Genomic DNA, 14,854 nt, shown 5'->3' on the forward strand with positions numbered 1-14,854 from the left:
CTAAGACATGCAGGGAAGCTCTTATGGAAACGAGAAGCCCACACACCCCCCTTGTGACAACACCAGTAAGTAACCTTTCTGACTCCACCAAAATAAAATCTCTCAGCTGCCGGCATCAGCACTGAACTACCTTGAGTGGGACATATGGCAAAGTATAGTATAGCTTGCTTCAGAAATGCAAGCTATAAATAAGATTTAAGATAAGGTGCTAAATTAATTTTAAAAATTGTAAGATTCCATAATCTAGATGGAGCCTATAACCTTCACCATCTTTTTTTTTCTTTTAAAAAAATGGGTTTAGCCACAGAATGCTGAAAACCAAAAGACACCAGTAATTAAAAAACTACGTTCACCCTTTATGAAAGGCTTACTAAAGAGGGGGGGAATGGGACAACAGTAAAGCAAAATGCTGTTAATTTGGTAGTAAAATAATAAGTGCATTCCTACTCATACTGAATTTATTGTTGACTGCCACTGGAACAGGACGAAGTGCAATTTATATTTCTTCTCCTATGCAAAGCTTAGAGTCTCTGTTGTGCCTATAACTAGAGCAGTGCAAAGCAAAGGGTTACCAGGCATTTACTAACTCCTCCTGTTGCCGGCAGACATTGGGACAGCAGTTGTGCTGTTTTGGCTGGACTCTTTGCAAAGCTCAGATGCGTGGGTGTCTTCCTCATCCCCTCCAACACCACGTGCCTCTGAAGAGCCACACTGAACTGTCACACACTGGGACCCCTCTTGCTGTGTGAATGCTTGCACGTATGACTTATCCCTAGGTTCACGTTAACTAATCTTACAGCCTTTCTCAGGGCCGAGAAACATGCACCATTACACATGGCATAGGAACAAAACCCTTAGAAAGTGAATAGATTTTTAAATTTGGATTCTTAAAAAGGCATTGAAAGGCCTTTACAAACACCCTCAATTTGTAACGCAGATATGTGTTCAGTTGTTAACCTATATCACAAAAGCACAATACCACAAGTTTGCTGGTTGCAGCACTGAAGCCCGGAGAACATGCCATGGTCGTGCCCTCGCCTGTTTGCTGGCGAGGCGAGCGGCAGAGCCCAGGGATCCTCCCAGCCTGCCCCGGCTCGCGCTGCAGCCGAGGAAGCGGTGGTTTGGCCGCCAGCGCTGTTTCCCTGCAGGAGAGGCAGGCAGGCCTTTGAACACGCCAGACCTCGGGACTGAGAAGCTCTGAACACAGACAGGAGGGAGCCAAGGCCAGGAACATCCATTTCAACATTTCTGGGAAAGTTAAAAGAGCATCTGAGCAAGTATGGTATTCTGCTGCTCTTGCACTTTTCATCTGTTAGTTGTTCTGCTTCCATCTCCCACTCCTGAAGGCACAGTTTTGCCTAGTTCTTCCTTCACCCTCCATCACCTTCATGGCTTTTTAAACACATAACTCAATCCCTTCCTCCCTGTGTCAAAAAAAGCATCTGTGCGCCACTGAAAGATGCACACAGGGCAGAGGAACCCCCTTACTCTCTCCTGTAAATTCCCATTGAGACCCTTCCCCACTGCCCATCCGCCCCCAACCAGGTCTGCCTTCACACCTGCCTCCTGCCCACCCTCGCTCCATCGGCCATCCCTGCTCCCAGAACGAAGGATTCCTTAGCAGTGGCTGCTCTTGTGAAATATAACACAGATCCAACATGAAGTGGAAAAACAAAATATTGACTATCTACCCAGGAAGCTTAAGGCTTATAGGCTGCATTGTGAATGAAGACATGCCTTTAAAAGATTGCCATATTGATAATCTGAAATTTATCTGTGTCAGATTAGTAAATATAATTTAGTTACTGACTGAATGACAGACTTATAAAATTTTTTTCAGTAAAAAAAGTAACATCACATACATTTAGACAGTTCTGATTCGTATAAGGTGTTAAATGTAGGTAGCCTCTTTAAATCCATTATTTTTTCCTAGTGCAACAAAAAAAGGAAGTAATGTTTTTGGTTTTGAATTGTATTCAATTAAAGATTTAGTAAGATAGTCAAAGTTTTTGATTCTTAATGCATCACCATTTAATTTCTGAACACAAGCCAAGGAATAAACAGAAAAGAACATTTCTTTTAGTGGCTTCGAGTTGCTTCCAAATGCTTTCTTCATTCCACATCCCTAATAGAAAACTAATAAATAAAACCACATTATGCTGGGCCCAGCACAAGGGATCCCAAATCCAAGAGCCTGACACCTCACCAGAGGATCCCTGCTTGTCTGTGGTGTCCCAGTGGACCCTACGGCACCTCCTGCCCATGGAAATGCCACCCATCCTGAGAAGCCTCACCTGCAGCAGCGTTGCCCAGCAGCTGGGCAAGGAGAGCTGCGTTTTCCTCCTGCATCCACCTCTGCCCCACAGTGCCAGTGCCGGCACCAAGGAGCTGCCACCGCGCTCCCAGCAGCCGCACCACACCAGGGCCTGTCCCGGCACACTGCACCTTCCCTGCTGCTCCCCCCAAAAAAAGGGGAATCTGCATTAAGGGTCATACCAACAGCAACAGGGAGACAAGAAAAGGGAGCAAGGCATAGGGTAAATAAATGTAGGTTAATTGTATTTTGAGCTGTATGAAAGCACCAGATTTCTTGAGTTTTAGCACAGCAGTTGATATGCTATAAGAGATTTTTACGGAAGAAAACTGTGTTTTGGAATACTTTGCAATATTCATCCTTGGAGAGTATATCACATTCAGTAATGGAAAGGTCATTCAAACTGACTTACGGTTCTGACACAAACCAACAGAAACATACAGTTAAGTCTGAAATATACAGCACGTTTCCAAAACAAATGAAACATAATAGCAGTCACTTAGGAAACCAGCAAGGAAATGCTCTGTCCTCCACCAGTGCATTCTTGCCTTACACATACGCCAACACAAAAATCCGTTGTTCCATCTAGCACTGCTGCAGGGTGCCCGATCTCATTCATTAAACTCAGGATCAGCAAGCTATTCCAGAAGAGCTTGTGTAACAATGGAGTTTCCTCCTCCGTTCCCCCTCACCCCGATAAACATCTGAGTCAGCGCTGATGGAGCCACCTCACACAGGAAGAGTTAAAGCTAAAACCCACCGATGGGCAAAGCCCCATTTTACACCTGGTTTAGACAATGAAATGAGAACCACCAAAAAAGCATTCCCCAAGTAAATAAACACTATTACAAATATAAGGCTATAAACTTCTTTGGATATAACCAGACTGGACTCTGGAGTCAGGGAATTGGAATGGAACTCACTCCAGTGATAAAAACAAGTTCTTACGAACTTCTGAGCCCAAGGAACTAAGATCTGTGCACTTGCCAATCCATCCGTAGCTCAGAGCCACCCCGCTGAAACAAAGCTCCAAATGCTCTAGAAATACCTTTAGTCATATAATTAATTTGAAACTCTCACCTTTCCTCTTAATCAGCAAGTCAATAGCTCTGTACCAGAAGCACAAGCTTTTGACCATCACCTTTACTGAGTTTATTGGGAATTATACAGATGATCTCTTCAGTGTTAATGCAAGTTCAGTAGTGCGTGTTCCTGTACATCCCGTCTCACACATTATCAAGCTCACCTCTCCTCATGACATAAGATATTTGAATTGCGGCCCAGTGTTACACTGAACTTATTTATACACTTTAACAGGCTTTAGACATTTCTACCGTTACAGTCAAAAAACGCAGACATCCATTTTTTTAATTGCAGAGCTATGTTTGGTTTTTACAATAGTTTGCACACTTCTCTGTGCAAGTATTAGGTTAAACACAATCTGGACGACTATTTTGTAGGACACAGAAAAAGAAACTGCACAGTATTATTCAATGCAAGAACATAAGTAAACAACACAGACTTCAGAAACCTCATCTTGAGATGTTTGTAAAGTCGTATTTGGAAGAGACCTTGTTTTTCCCTGTGGTGATCCATTTTAAACCCGAACACAAAATAAACATGTTAAATCTAATAAACAACGTAGCTTTAGCATTGTATAAATGTTGAACTACAACACACTCAAAGCAGAGTTCAAAGCAGGCGAGTCATTTCTCATTTCATTTTGTCATAGGACACAGCTATTACAAGAGCCTCGGAAAGACAACCGCTACACAACAGTCACTGCATACCTTTAAAGAAGCTACGGGACAATATTGTTAAGATAAAAGTAGCAGAAGAGACACACGGAGGTCATTACCTAGCTCTAACCTCATAACTCATGATGACAACTAATTTTTTTTTTAAAGTATTTTTAATTAGGCATTTTATACTTGAAAATGATTGAGACGCGCTCTGCTGAACATACGAAGGGAGAAATAGGAGAAAATGGCAAGTTTAAACTCTCCACTTTTCACTTTTTTTAATCCATACCACACTTTCATACTGTTTTCTCCTCCCAAATGACTTTTCAGATGCTATTCAACGTAGAAATTATTCAATCACCTAAAGCTTAAGGTTTTCAAAAGGCACACCAAGCGAGCATTCGCCCCTGCCTTCTTAATCAGCTTACTGATGCAAGTTCCCCACAGAACCGGTTCCTTCAGTTCACGTGCTCAGTCCCACAGCCCGCACATTTACAGCCACAGCAGAAAAGCCTTATAGTATAAGTTAAGCTTATACAGGAAAGTATACTTTTGATTTTATGCAATCCACCATGACATGTTCAGTAAGTAAAATAACGTGTATTAGCTAAAAGCATTCTCAATGCCTATACTGTGAACAAGCATATTCCAGCGCAGCGTTCAGGCTTTCTTACCTGTAGAACAGGCATCTTCTTTTCCCTCCTCTCCATATTTCAACCCAGAAAAACTTCTCATTTTCCAGTATTGACCTTGACTTAGAATATAAGAATTCCTACATTTTTAAGGCTTCTTATGGCCTGCAACCGCTAGTCTTCAACCATAAGCCTCAAAAACTATTTAATTGGACAAAGCACACAGAACCACACCAGGCCTCACCAAACAAAAGATCTGAACCTTCACTCACCTTTAAATAGTCCCTCTAGCTTTGTGTGAATAACATTAGGCACAGTGTGATTCACCCCTCTAACACCTGAAAATAATGAAGTTCTCCACTTCTCCACCTAATTAAAAATGCTGACAAATTCAGAGCAAAACGTATCAGCTGTGCAGAAGAAAGGCTGCAGTTGTGACCTGAAAAGCTAGCATACCTGACTTTAAAGCATTCCACTTCAAGATGTAATTTAATTGAATTGCAACTGGGAAATAAAACATAATTCAGAAACGTATCTATCTTGGAAATCTATATCCATCTATAACTTGGAAATAAACAACCTTGCCTTGTTTCTTTTGTCCAGAGATCTCTCTTTGCTTGTTTGGGTGGTGGGTGGGGGCATTTGCTTGTTTGTTTTGGTGGGGTTTTTCTCTTTGTTTTTTTCAACTATTTAAAAGACGAATTGAAGGCCAGTGTGCACGGCCTTCTTCAGGAGATGACAAATTGTTACTTCACCACAAGCAAAGATTATCCATGGCATACATCAGCTTTTGTTTGTTTCCAATTGGCTGGTAGGTAGATTTTAAGATTCTTGTTAATGAATTGCCAGAACATCTTTCTTTAACCACTGCACTATACCTATAGGTTACATAGGCTTGTAGATTTGTAAGTAACAACATACTGCCCTTTGGACTCACTTATTTTTACCTAAGATGCTGGCTAATTATAATTAGCAATTGTCAAATTGTTAAAGATGGTATCAGCTATTAAACAATTATGCTATTTCAATTCCCACTGATACATTATATCATTAGAGATTAGAGATAATCTATTTAGTCATATGTATATTACACATATATGTGTGTATGTGTATATACATAAATATTCAGGCCATTTTTGCATCAGAGGAACTGCAATCACATCATTTTACTAGTTACTCTTACAATGTGATGAAGTACAGCTTTACCCAGAGCATTATAATAAATAAAAGAAATAAAGAATCATGTTTTTTAAAAAAAAACCCTGATTTTAACTACCTGCTATCTCGAGGAGCTGTTATCTACTGCCCAGCAGGTGCTGCATGCCTCCTGGTGGTGAAGTACTCTCAGTTCACAATGACCACAGTTATAGGTAGGAACTTCTAAACTGTCATACTTGGTAGTCTAAGTTTAGGACTTTTAGTTCCAACCTGAAGTATACAAATTTACCCCCAAGTACGCAGAAGACAATGGAAATACCCCAGCTGATTTTGGCAGAAGTCGACAGTAGGAATCTAATCAGGCAAAGAACTTGAGAGAAAGGCTTATCTTGGAAAAGTCACAGGTTTGACTTCACACCATGCCCAGTATGCTCAGTTCCCACCATGACACGTGAAATTCTCCAAAGTGCACTGGCCTCTGTGAGCCAAGAGACTCAGGAGGTAAGTGCGTGAGGAGAGAACAAAGCTTTAACAACAAAGTCACTCTTCCCAAAAAAAAAAATCTGTAGTGGCTCCAGAAGAATGGAGATTAATCCATTAACCTCACAAGATTTCTCAGTTTGCAAACTATATTTGCAAATTTTAAACCACATAGGTCACATTCGGCAAGAAATGAAGAAAACCAAAACAAAGCTGCTGTTGAGTTGGTTTACACAGGGGAAAACAAGTGAAGCTTTCCAAATTAAAATTAAAACCTCGATCATGCTTTCTGCAAATTATACAAAGCTTTTGCACCTCACACATTAATCAAAGCTATTGATTCATGGCAAAGTTACTGGCAGGGTATGAGAAGATACAATTAGGGTTGGTTCATTCTTGTTTTTTAATATACAAACTGCTCATATCAAAACAAGGGGAGTTAAATCCCTCATTTAAAGAAAGGCACTTGACTGTAATTTTGGGGAGATGCATAAACAGAAAAGTTTCTGCATGCTCTTAGCACAACTTTTTTTATTTTTTAACTGCACATGCAGGAGTCTTCTAATACATTTCTTTGCTTCAGATCAAACAATATCATAGGAGAAATCAGAAGTCACTTAGAGCAATAAAAGCTGGTTGTAAGAACTTCTGACCCATGTGGTTAAGTAGAGTAGTAAAACTGGCATTTGGGATCCAACAGATACCCTCAGATCCTGACAACTTGGCAGAAACCATCCACAAAACAAAGCACTCTAAATGTAAATTCTCCAATTTCAAGGTCAGTTTTTAAAGCTAAGGGGGGAAAACAAAAAATGGAATATTTACAAAGCCTAGAGACTTAGAAAATGCAAGAAAATCCGTGCTGCAATATTTAACTACTTCTGTTTGCGTAGCTAATTTTGTTGACATTTTATACAGCCAGGTTCATTCAACTTTTTGGTTCTTCTCGTGTTTTATTTTTTATTAAGGCAGTTACAGTTCAGCATTGCAGGAAATCAGATAGTTCCACTGGCTGCCATGAGAGCCTTTCTGTGGAACAGATACAGAGGAAAGGACGGGCAGCAGTGAATTCCTCCCTCCCGTAGAGCTGCAGTACAATGACCATCCTCCACTGTCTGTTGGTCTAAACAATGAGCACTGACACCAGCCTGAGGAACAAAAACTGTTGCACAGGAGCAGGTTTGACAGCAGCTTGGCTATGTTTTTTTGTTTAAAGGTAAGGGCACTAAATGACCTACTGCAATGGACCGCCATGCTGGGAACTAAGACAAGAACAGCAAGAACGCTTTTTCCCTCGTAAGGGTCATCCTCCAAGTCAGACACCAGCATGATCTAGAGACTGCCCTCGAATTGACTTAAAGAGTCTTCATGTAGTTATCTATGTACTAAGGCATAGTTTTGCATTATCTACATTCACTGAATGTGACAAACCTTTTTGTATCAGCATAGCTATGTTCCCCTCTTTTATGACCAACGTCCCTAAATTTTCCCAAGGTGCTAGATCTAATCTGTTCATCCTGGGAGCTTGTTTTCACTGTACACTGATAAAATATTCCTTTCCAGAGCAAGTAAACAAGACAATAGAGCTGCTTCTTCACTTTTAAATTAAATTAAAACAATTCTATCATCTTTGTGCCTTTAATAACACAAATAACCAGAAAACTTGCTGCCTTATCCTATGCATGTAAATTTGTGCTGTATAGTGGCCATCAAGAAACAATGACATGCCAGGTTAAGTATTCTCACAATATACCTATAGAAAGCAACATAAGCACCTCCAAAATCTGATTTCAATACTGCTTTTGAAATGAAAACCATTACAAAACATTCTAGACAATGTTTGAGATGAGCACTGAAAACATCCCGTCTGCACCTGCAATACTACTTTAACAGGAACATCTGTGATTCGGTTCATCTGCCTCTTGAGTAGATTTGCAGGTTAACATCTCTGCTTGCCAGGTGGTCTGAAAGGAGACTATAGCTCTCACTGAAAGCACAGGAACTACTGATTGTACGTGTCATTGTAGATCAAACAAGCAATTACCCTGTTTGAGGATATGCTCCAGTAATGAGGATAGCAGATTTTCCCCAGGCACGCAGAGTTTTAAAACAATCTCTTCCTCTAAACTTGAGTGACAGATGATCCCTCTCTTCATGCCCACCTCTAATAACTACCCAGGTGAGAGAGAAAGATGTTACAGCTTTCCACAAGGCAAGAAAAGATAGACCTTTGTCAACAAAATAGGTTATTATCTGCGTGCCTGTATTAAATGCACCGAGAAGGAGCTTTTGATGTGGCTGCCAGTACTGTGGGTGATTTATCGGGCCCCGTGTCATCTGAGCTGGATAGAGTTCAAAAGCGGTGGCCAGTGGGAGTCCCCAGCTGCTCAGACCCAGTGCAGGCATCAGTAACAGCCCATCCCAACCAGGAAAGATGAATTGCCTCCTGACCGCACATCTGAGATACTCGCCGGTCAGCAGGGTACGGAAGAAGAACAAAAGGAAGCCGGAGCACAGAGCGCCATGGCCGCGGGGCCACCCTTTGGGACGGGCCTGGAGGGGAGGGCAGCCACAGCCCTGTGCCCCATGGACAGGCAGTGCCAGTGACCAGCAGATGAGGACGAGGACAAGGATGGGGACAGGGGACGCTCGCCTGAGGCGCAGCCCTGGCATTGTCCCGCTGCAATGGAGGCGTCGGGCTGGGCAGAGCAGGGCAGGCCCCGGTGAGGCCTGTGGGCGTCCTCAGGGCGCTGACAGGGAACGGCCCCTCTGCCCGGGACCCTGTGGAGAAAGCAAACATAAATGCAAAATTTTACATTAATTTTAGCGTCATGTTAATTTTATGTCCATGACTTCTGGAACAGAACTGTGAAGTAAAACACCCGAGTCTGGTAGCATCATCTACACAATTTTAATTTCATTACTATATTAAAACCGTAATTCTCAGACCCTTTCTCAGGACACACACCCAGAAGAACGTTTCTGCAGGAACCGGAGGACAGCACACATCCACCTCCAGAGGCGGGCAGCCACCCTCCCTGCCCATGTCTCTCCCTCCAGGCCCCGCAGCCCGGAGGAGCCGTGGAGCCTCCATGCCGGCAGCTGAGGGACACATTTGGGACACAATTTCCCTTCATTCCCACCTGACAAGCTCCTTTTTACTGCCTGGGACCAGCACTCAGCACAAAGCCGGCACTCCCTGTGACAGGCAGCACCCACAAGTGACAGTGTTTAACAGTTTCCAAAGCGTCTTAAAGAGCTGAGAAGAATCAACATGGATGCCAGGTGATAACTTCCACAGCAAAAAGAGAGCTTTTTACCTCAACTGGTTCTAGCAATCTGCCCAGACAAAATCTGCATCAATTTAATTTGGTTTCTGTGGTAAGATGCTAACTGGCAATACCTGTCACAATGCAGAAGATATTTAAAAGTACCAGTTTTTTAGCGTAGTTGGTAATTGTGAAACAGCTTGTTCTACTCCAGGTGCTGTTGCCTATTGCTATTCATACTCAACAGCATAGGAAAGAGCCTTATTGTCTCCTGATAAGATTTTTACATTGCTGTAGTTTCACTGAAATCAGCTAAAATTCTCTGAAGTAGCAACAGAGAAGTAAGAGTGAACACCAGTAAATCCAAGGTGCCTTCTGAAGTCAGTCATGCTCTTATGAAAGTCCATTAATTTCCACAGGAGTAAAATGGAACTCTGACAGGATTACTGCCATGAGATTTTGGCCAGGGGAAACAGGAGTGTAATCTCTTTTCCTATGACCAGCTGCCTTGTTCTTTCTACATAAGCAGAAAAATTCATTTAAGCTTTATCAGAGTTCCATATTAAACCACCAAGGCTCAGGCTGCATGCCTGAATGTGTTTGCTTATACATATGAGAGAATCTCAGTCCTCTCTACAAATATTCCTCTGACGTACTGCTTGGTTTCTTGGAGAGCTGTATACAGCACTGCATTGCATAAAGCAGATGTGACTTATGGTCCCCATATTAATATTTGCATAAATATACTAGCAGCTCAAAAAGACTGATTTTCGGAATCGACTGATGTTTTGCTGGGAGTTTGTCCAATTCATTACAATGGAACTTAAGTGGCCGACTATGGCCTCGAGCCACAGAAGAATTGTACCTCAGTGTGTTATTTTGAAAATTCCCAACAAGGCACTCAAAGAGTCATGTAAACCTTTTAAAGGCTGTCCATCAACACAATGAGACAGACGTTAACAAAACCTTATCATACTTATGTTAGTTGCCCTGTTAGTAACCTATATTTCACAGTCTGGCAAAGGAGATCACGTGCTTTAAAGCCTATTTGAAGAAATTTACATCACAAGCTTCAATCAGATGGCAGGTACTGTGATCACAGCTGAAAACTGCCATATTTGCTTTAGAAAAACAGTTAAGCCTACCTGAAGATGTGTTATTTTGACTTACTGTGTAAGTTAAGACTCTGTAAGTCAATGTAAACTTTGCCCTAATGCCTAGGAACTTGAATGTATAGCATATTAATTAAAAGAATTTTCTGCATACTCACTCAAGCACAGTTAACATAATTTCTTAAGCACTCAGCCTCAGAAGCTGAGATCTATAGCTCTGAAGAGTACATTGGAAATACCACAGTGAAATGCAAAATACCAGTCTGGTTCTGGCTCTGAGTGTTAAGCACTGTCAGAATGCTCAATTCTTCATAAAAGATCCAGATATTTAAGATTTAATTTGGCGCATATAAGATTAGGTGAGACAAGCTGAGAAACTAGAAATATTTTATGGAAAGTGCTGCATAATTTTGTGCTTACAGCCTTACCCCAGGACTCTGCCTCGGTGCTCAGTTCGTTGTGCATGGAGGAGGCATGGGGATACACAGCATCTGCTCCAGAGAACCAGGTAACAACGAGGACTTCTTTCCAGATGTAGCAGTACTTACTGCCAAATACGTGAACTGCGTTGTTCTTTTATCACAGAGTTGTTCTTTCAGTCTTCAAAAACTCTGGCAGATGCAACTGCACCAAGTCACATCTTCAGGTTTTTCCATGTGTAAATTATGGCAGAAGCCATACCTTTTTCAAGGCAAAACAGTTTTTGACGAAGGTACTGGGCCCTAGGGGCTCAGTGACTCCTCAGTCCAGCACTGGGCATGTGTCATCTGGTCAGTTTGGACAGATTCCCACTCCTTCTGCCTGACTGTTCAAGAAAAATGGGACAGTGGGCAGCCTTGTGCCCTGCGAAGCAAGTCCTTCACACTGAATTAGCTTCCTGGATAGATTTCTGTTAGCTTTCTTTTTCCAACATGAATTGAAAATAACATATTCCTACACAGATAAGAGATGCCGACATGCTGCTTTGTCACAAATTTTAGTATTTTCTTTTGTTTGTTATTACTTCCCTATTTAAGAAAACAGTAAGACAATCTGATCCTGACACAATCAGACACACGATCTGGTACCATACAGGGAATTGGCACAGAAGACATTAAAAGTATTTGGCCAGCAAGAAGCTGTGAAGAAAAAGAACAACATAAAAACATTTTGCAAAGGGCATTTAAGGAGAACCGGCATAATATGGAGAGAAGGGATAGCAGAAGGAGGAATAAAATGAGGCAGAGTAGGAATGCGTGACAGGAACTGAGACACCTGGAGTACTGGTCTGCGAACCAGCCAGATCAGTCTCACAAGGAAACAGTGCACATGTGGGAGGGAATGGCCAGTATCCGCAATGGAAGAACAAATTAAAAAGCAAGCATCAATCAAACAAAGAGGTACATAATTCAGATTAGAATTGCACAAAATAAAAAAGAATCTTTTGCTGACACTGATGCATAAAACACAGCAGTACAGCGTTCTTCAAAATCGTTGTGCCCTTTTACCTAAAAAAAAAGGTTTTGTTTTTTTTTTTTAACTCCTGTGGATTATCCACTATTTCCTTTGAGATTCCAGCTTTGTGATTCAGCCCCGTCGCAGTTTGCCTGAAGGAAGCTGACAATATACTTAACGACACAGAAGCACTATGCAACAGCTCCTGCTGCGCACAACACACATGCAGCTCCCCTGCACTGGTCGCTGCGTTCTGCCTTATGAACAGGGTTGGCCACCAGAGATGCAGACTTGCTGCTTGAAAAGCGAGGCTATTCCCATTTTCCAAGAAGAAAAAGAAAAGAGGAATCATTCCTTCCATACATCATTTGCTCTGTGTCACTTCATTCCCTAAAGTTTGAGTCATTTTGCACTGACTTATTCATGCTGAGGAAGAAGAAAAAGAAAATGCTCGTTAAAAAAGTAAACAAAAAAACTGAAAAGCAAAATAAGAGCACCAAATTACGAACTCTAATACAGGGTGGATTAGTTTGTGCACTTGAAAAGTCTCTGCATATTTGACTTCATAGGCCTGGCTTTCTTCAAAGATACAGAGTTGTAAGTAATGTTGAAATATGTAATAAACTAAGCAGTGTTCGGTTCCAGAGCCTAGGCTTTGATTTGAATGGTATTTTTGCCTGAATGAAGATCTCCGTATTGAAGTTCGGAACTCTGAGTTTTACACAATACACTGAACTCAGGTTGAGGGGAGCTGGCTCGTTTCCTTGTGCTACCCCAGATCTTTATGTAGTTTTGCGCAAGCCACCTACCAATCATGCAGCAACCGTGTCCCCCTCTCCCCCGAGACCCTCTGGTTTCAGGTGCGCCTCCCGCTGCCTTGCTGCGCAGCCAGCCGTCCCAGCTGCCCCGCAAATGCCGGGCTTCCTCAGGTAAACCAGAGACCTCCTCTAGAAGCGCGATACCAGCAAAAGTGAAGCAAACATAATGTGCACGAATGTCACCCGCCTACTGTGAGTTCCCTATGCTTTGAAAAGCACACAAACTCTACAAACGAGCTGTAGAGCCACGCTGCCTCTCCTCCTCGCTTGTACAAAGTAAGGTTATATCATACAAACGTACATTAGGAGTTCAACTGCTAAAAACCAAACTGAAATTGCGTTCCATTTTTGGTATGTATAATTTGCTGTGAACACCGAGTCTGAAAGTACTTTCTTCATTCAGCTTTCCTCTTCTTAGCACTACTGAGCTTACGCTCAACCACACCTTCTTGCCAAAATAAGTTTTGCTTAACAAAAAGCTCCCTTGATTCTCCTCAATAATGAATTCCATCTAAAGCAATGTCGTTTAATCTCAGACATGTGCCAGAATTTGCCAGCAAAACAGACAGATCAGCATGGGTTTGTATAACCATTGTATTTTCCGTAAGGCAGCCCCATTAAATCACAACCACATTATAATGTAAAATATTCCACATGTTCTTCAGCAACCTTCTGGAAGGAGAACGTTGTGTTTTTTTGTAATCTAATACTCTGTTTCTCAGAAGCATAGTAAGAGCTGGGTTTTAATTACAATACACATAGTGTATCCCTAGATGAATACGCTTTTCTTAAAACTTTGACAAGGTACATTGTACATTTAAAATATTTTTTCATTTTAATGCAGATTTTCAAGTACGTGTTTTTGGAAAATGCTCTCAGAAGAAACTTCAGTCCCTTTTCTACCACAAATTACGGAGACTAGTACAAATAATTAAAAAACGTCTTTTACCTCATGTTTACACCCACAAAAAAACAACACTGGAATGTGTCACTCCAGAAGCCTTGACCTCAGTAATCTAATAGAAAAAAAAAATTATTCATGAAAACAATTCACCCTTTGCCCTTCAGGCTGTAATTAAGATTTAGAAAACATGCCTAACGACAGCCCTGCAAGCCTCTCTCTATCGCTCAGGGGTACAGACTTCAGTAGGACCAGGGACCTTGTTCTCAGGGTAACACCTAAAAATGTCAGCATATAATTTAGTGCCAGTGCTCAATCAGGGCTTTGTTATTTTTCTGAGACCAGAAGTGCCAGGTAGTACAAGCAGGTTAGTGTTTCTTGACATAAACTCCCATGCTGAACCGAACTAAGACCACCTACGCGTTGCACAAGGACAACCACTGAGATGATAATGAACAGCATCCAGTAGGTGCCTCAAGTAAAGTTCTAGCTGGCATACACGCAAAATCACATTACTGCCAACCTCCTGAACTTCCCGTCGTTTGTGTTACAATTCACAATTTCAGCATATGTGTGTTTTTTAAGTGAAGATCATCATGATGTTCTTCCCTACTTAAGCATACACAGTCTTACAGACTTAGATCACTTCCTCTGTTGTTTGATTTTTAATTTCTCTGAACAGCTTTTAGAACCTTGCTAATGTGCTGCGTGTTCAACCAATTGATCTCTGAGGAATATAAAACTGAAAAGAACCAGGGACGAGGAGTGCTAAGTGCATTTGGGCCTTAGTGGGAAAAATTCAGGTGCTGGATGAAAATCAGCAAAGCTGGTATGCGTGGTGGTGTTGGCAAATAATGATACTTCGTAAGAAGTAGAGAGGGGTGCAAGGAGCTCTGGGGCTTCTTCCAGTGCCATTCGGGAGATGCATTTAGCATCAAAGAATCCTTTGGGTGTGAAGGGACCTTTAAAGCCCACCTACTCCAACCCTCTTGCC

This window comes from Chroicocephalus ridibundus, chromosome 6 (assembly GCF_963924245.1).
Source record: "Chroicocephalus ridibundus chromosome 6, bChrRid1.1, whole genome shotgun sequence".
NCBI classification, from domain to species: Eukaryota; Metazoa; Chordata; class Aves; order Charadriiformes; family Laridae; genus Chroicocephalus; species Chroicocephalus ridibundus.